Below are 5012 nucleotides of genomic sequence, written 5' to 3' on the forward strand. Positions count from 1 at the left end.
CCTACACTGCATGCATGGGTGAGCATGTGTATATACCCTACACTGCATGCATGGGTGAGCATGTGTACACCCCCCTACACTGCATGCATGGGTGAGCATGTGTATATACCCTACACTGCCCCACAGCACACTTGAGACATTACAGACTCCTGTTTTGATTGGACACATGGCAGACAAGCACTCTATGACTGATCAGAATCCCAACCCAAACCTTCTAAATCATCTGTAAGTGCTCTAATTAAAAAACTAAGAGGTAAGATTCACAACAATGGAATATGAAAGAAAGGTGATGAAAATATATGTGTTCAGATATCAAGAACCAGATTTTTTTTTTTTAATTTGGGAAAGGTGGAGGAAATATTTTGAAGGAAGGGGATTTTCAAGACAGGGCTCTCTGTGTAGCTCTGGCTGTCCTGAAGTTTATTTTATAGTCCAGGCTGGCCTCAAATTCAGAGATCTGTCTGCCCCTGCCTCCCAAGTCCTGGGATTAAAGGCATGTGCCACCATGCTGGGGTATGGAGGGTAATTTTTAAAGCAGTATTATTCCCTTTAAGAGGGAAAGAAGTAAGCTGAGAAATTCCAGTGCTCAGGGACCTGAGGTGGGAGGAGCCTTTGGGCCCCATTAACTTAGCACTCAGCTCAAGTAATACAGACCTTGTATGAAAAATGTGTGTGTGTGAAAGAGAGAGAGAGAGAGAGAGAGAGAGAGAGAGAGAGAGAGAGAGAGAGAGGAAAAAGAAGAGAAAGAAAAAGAAATTCATAGTGGAATTACTTTACTACAGGTAGGTTCCTGGATTTTGAGGGAATTAATGAAGAAGAATGAGAAGCCATCTGGAAAAAAATATCAAGGGATTTCGGATTTCTTGGCTGTGTGTTTTTTGTAATGATGGTGTATGATAACTAGAAGGTGGAGTTAATCGATCATAGAATGAGGTGCTGCACTCAGTACTCATCTGGCATTCCGCTAGAGCCATCACCAAGCCACGAGAAGCTGGAAAGACCACATGCCGAGTCCACATGTGGAAGCATTCTGGCCGCCAGTCTCACGTAGTTGAGTCTCTGCCCACATCAGCCTCTGAGCTTTAACAAAATTATACATGATTACACAGCCCCAGCCACTATCCGACTGCAAGTTCCTAAGAAACCCTGAATTAGGGCAGCCCAGCTGAGCTCACCTAACCCCCAGAGTTTTTAACTCACAACATTTGTTTGGGCTTCCATGCATTTTAGCAATAGATAATGGGAACAGGAAAATATGACAACTTTTATACATTTATAAAATCTATAAATTTACCTAGATTCATCTCATGCTAAATAAATGCTGACTTTCATATATACTTTTATATTTGTAATTTTTTTTTCTCCTTAAAGAAGCCTCTCCAAATTATCAAATTCCCCCTACTCTGGTTTTCACCTGTAGCCATAATTTCTTTTTCATAATTAAGGTTGAAAACTTGCTATATGCAATTTAAAATTTTTTTGAATCCTTAAGGCAATCTTTCTTGTTGGAATTTGAAAAAAAAACCCTTCATTTGGAAAACACTTTAAAATGTTAACAAAAGCAAATTTTAAGTTTGCATTCTTTATTCATATCACTTTAAATGTCAACTGCCTTTCCATTTGAGACCTAAACGAGAGCATCTTGTTTTTACAGACAGTGAAACTTCATTTTGGAATAAGATGACATACTCAACAGATGGCTTCTAAAGAGTTCTCTGCTGAAAGTGGCAACTTTACATAGCATTGTGATGTCAAGATAAGACAGGAAATATTTGACTTATGTTATGGTTCTAGGAACAAATTAAAAGAGGGAAAAAAAGACCAAAGGAAAAAGATATATCCTGTAATGTACAGCATCCCTTAATAGAGTCTGGATCTCTGAAGTGTGACTTTGGAAGCTGATATGTATCTTGAGTCTAGTTCCAGCTGGACTGTAGGTAAAGACCGCAGGTCATTGACAGGCTGGACATCACAGTGAGGCACAGTCTCTTAGAAAGAATATCTGTTTTGGGGTAGATTCACTATTTTGAGGTAATCAGCAGGATTATCTGTTTTCTGTTGTACTCTTCTTTGCCAGCTTCCCACATCATGTCAAAGCCACTTTGCTTATGTCAATTGGCTTGTAGCCTAACAGAAAGGGTCCTGGATAATGAACCTGTTGACCCTAGTCAAATGAGTTTTACTCAAGGCTAACTTACCTGTGAGCTAATGGAACTGGGAATGCAGAACCGGCTGTCTACAATCACTGGCCCTGTCGCTGCTGGTCCCCAAGGTGTGGATGACTCCCATAATTTAGAGGCTGGGTACATCAACATCTGGGAATTCACCAGCCCTTCCATAGATTTATGAACACTTCGCCAGAAAAAAGATATAGCATCCACTGTAAGTAACAGCAACAGTGGAAATATCAGCATGGTAAGTTGACGGCGTGTATGAGACCCTTGCCTGTAACGACGTCAGAAGGGGGTGGTATGACATGCCTCCTTGATTTAGTCTGCCGATTGTCTGAGGAAAGGCACAGATGATGATCTATTATGCAGATTATCTCAGTTTTTCCAGGTTAAGATCAAAATATGAACTCTTGGTTGAAAAAAGCAGAATCACTTCAAGATGGCATCCTGGCTTGGGTTTTAAGTTCCCTGTTTGTCTTTCTTTCTGGGACAGACATTCCTGTGTCCTTTGTGGCTTCTGCTAGCCAGAGTTAATCTAAACAGGAAGTTTGGGCTGCAACCATTTTCAATGCAGAAAGGAGCCAGGCCTGGAGTCAGAAGAACAGGGACATAGGAAGGAGACACACAGGATTCAGCACGTAACCCGGGTCCCAAAGCTCTCTTTATTTGCAGAGCTGCTTCCTGTCAGACTTCTTTGAGGTTAAATGATTCCTTTGTTAACCATCATGAAAAATCTTAATAGCTCATTGTGTAGGCAATTGCTTTCATGAACAAAATAGTCATAACTATCACTGCCCCCCTCCTTACATTAGAAAGCTGATGTTTAGGACAAAGTGAACTACTGAAGGTGGTATCTCTAGTGAGTAGGAAAGCTAGAACTCAAAGGCATACTGGTACCTGGGGTAGCACTTCTGCCTGACTATAGCTGCATTAGGACAGAACCTAGGATCTTCTTCTACTTATTTTTGTATTTCTGGACTCTTAGTGTATATTCATTAAATGTTTGTAGTATAGGGTTTGGAGATGGGCTTTGATGTTGGAATCCTAACCTAAAACATGCAAGTCCCTAGATTTGATCAGTAGCATTGCCGAAGTCCTTCAATGTGTCCACTGGTAGGTCTCATTTGCTGGTAGGTCTCATGAACTGTAGACTGACGTCAGAGTCATTATGTGGGTAAAGATGATCATGGACCCCTGTTCTTCCTGCCTCTCCACCCCTGGATTACAGGTCTGTGCTACCACTACTGGCATGAGCCATTATTTCTCAGGAGAAAGATGCTCTTTGGAAAGAATTCTGATGCCCTTATTCAGTCTTCAGATGCTTGGCTATGACTCACTTAGATGAGCCTTGAGACAGCCCTTTGGGACGCCCAATTTTCTTTTTGGTTAGAAGCTGGCTGCAAGCAGTTTCAAGGACACCCTTTAGAATCAATGGGCTGCATGCTGACTTTGTTGTTGAGTGGCTGCTGCTGCTGCTGCTGCTGCTGCTGCGGCTGCTGCTGCTGCTGTTTCCTGTCTGGTTCCCACCTTCTGGTTTCAGTCTCTCTGTTCTATGCCATGCCTTCAGATGAGCCATTGCTGAGAATGCACCACCTAATCCTAGTGTTAGAGAACTAACATACCTTCCCAGTGCGAAATCACTCCACACACTTGAAAAGTAACAAAGGGAAGAAAATCTCTAGTATAGTGAGTGACTGGCTCTGGCTATTACTCAAAGAGGAGCCAGCCAAAAAGAAAAAAAATTAACTAGCTTATATACACCTTAGACATTTGCATTCCACACTTGCTGTCAATCTTAAATTTCTTCCAGGTCCCGGGTCATACTTTTAACAGAGACAGGAGACTGAAAGTCTGGCCACTTGGTCAGACAGGAGATTTACACAGCAAAGATACTGCCAGAATTATTTAAGTACACCAGTGTTGTTATTTTCAAACAGCTGTTTCGCAGGTTTATCTTGCTTTTTCTGATAAGAGCACAGGGGACTTATGGTGGTTGTGACCCTATTCTGCCCCCTTGAGCTGTTTTTTTTATAGGCATGGTCTTTAATATGGTGATGGTCCTAATAGCCAGCTGAAAGTCAGGGTTCATCTCCTTTAGTTGTGGAAATAGGGCCTCATTGGATGTCAATCTTGGTGACCAAACATTAGCAGAGACTTTCACAGCAACCCTTAACTTCAGTTACGGAGCCTAGCTTTCCTTCTTTCGAGTTCTAACAAGCCTGGTTACTACATTACTATCTCCCCAGCATACTGGCAGGCAGCACCCCTTTAGATAAATTCTACTTTCTATAACTTAATATGTCCTGAGCAAGTTAATTAGTAAATCCTTCATAGTGCCAGTTTTCCTGCACCAAGTTCCTTCTGGTCACTTGCCGCACCCCTATCACTGTGTTGAGGAAGACCCAGTGTCGTACATAAAGGGAATTCCCTCTATCTTTTTGGGATGCTGAAAGAGTTTTCATTTCCTTATTTTATATGGGTGATTGTCTAGGAATGTGGTCTTCAAGAATTACTCAGGAAAGGCCAAGATGAACCTAATGGGTGCAGCACAGGAAGCATGTCTAGTTTTATTAAACAGCACCTACAAGTCGGGTGCAACTGCTGAGGAGATATGGACAAGACCAGTCCGCAGAAAAGCTCATTTAAGAGACAGGGAGAGAGGGAGACACACAGACACACACATACACAGACACACACACACAGGCACACCACACACACACACAGACACAGACACACACAGACAGACACACACACACACACACACACACACACACACATATGTATATACACTCCCTATCTATCTATCTATCTATCTATCTATCTATCTATCTATCTATCTAT

The sequence above is a fragment of the Grammomys surdaster genome, unplaced genomic scaffold (assembly GCF_004785775.1).
Source record: "Grammomys surdaster isolate TR1022 unplaced genomic scaffold, NIH_TR_1.0 125793, whole genome shotgun sequence".
NCBI lineage: Eukaryota > Metazoa > Chordata > Mammalia > Rodentia > Muridae > Grammomys > Grammomys surdaster.